This window comes from Octodon degus, unplaced genomic scaffold (assembly GCF_000260255.1).
Source record: "Octodon degus isolate 3935 unplaced genomic scaffold, OctDeg1.0 scaffold00043, whole genome shotgun sequence".
NCBI classification, from domain to species: Eukaryota; Metazoa; Chordata; class Mammalia; order Rodentia; family Octodontidae; genus Octodon; species Octodon degus.
Window position 1 is genome coordinate 2,075,637 of NW_004524619.1, and position 1,066 is coordinate 2,076,702.

Below are 1,066 nucleotides of genomic sequence, written 5' to 3' on the forward strand. Positions count from 1 at the left end.
GAGAAAGCTTAGTGGTCTAAGTGCCTGCCTGGCAATTGTAAGGACCCAAGTTCAATCCCCAGGACCACATGCCATACTGGCCCTGGAACCCTGGGCATGCCATGCTGGCCCCAAAACTGGATGCTATGCAGCTCAGACTCATGGTGATCCTCCTGTCTCAGCCTCCTCAGCCCTGGGATTACAGGCATGTGCTACCACAACCAGTTTTGCACATGCCTATAATCCCAGCACTAAGAGGCTGAGACAGGAGAATCACTAGGAATCTAAGCTGCATAGTGAAATCCTGTATCAAGTAGATAAATAAATAATTTTAAAAATAAGAGTAAAGATACATTATATATCAAACACCCACTATATCTCTTTGTTGGACACAAATGATGCTTAAGGGTCCCATAAAGTGGATCTTGACAGGCAATTCTTGAGTCTAAATTGACCAGATCCATAGCTATAATTGTAAAACAGAATGTACCCAACTCTCTCTTGGCCCACTCCCTTCTATACATCTCTATGTGCCAAAACAGAGAAGCAGCTTCTTCTTGTGACATTTCAGGGAAAGAAAAACAAAAACAGAAAGTTTTCTTGCTCACCTGAAGTTCAGATTCACTACGTTATAGGACTTCAATCAGGGAGGACACCATCTCCACGGTTTTTACGATAAGGAAAGCACAGGGAAAGGAGTTGATTGGAATTTGTAAAATGAGGTTTAGATTCTTTAGTTTTTTTAAGTGATACAACATGTAACACTCTCCTCTAGTTCCTCTAGAAGCTTTCACTAAACACCAGGATTTATTTTTATTGTATTTGGTAGAGGGTCTACAGAGTCTCACTACACAGGTTAGACTCATAGTGATCCTCCTGTTTTCAGCCTCCCAAGCGTTGGGATTACAGGTGCATGGCACCACTCCCAGTCTCAATCGCTGTCTCAGCACACCCCAGGGGTGGAGCCAGCACAGCATGCTGGGGATCGAACCCCAGCCACTGCACTCTGCCTAAGCAGGCACTTTATTCCAGTGAGCTATCTGATTGGCTCTAACACCAGAATTATTCTCTCTCTCTCTCTCTCTTT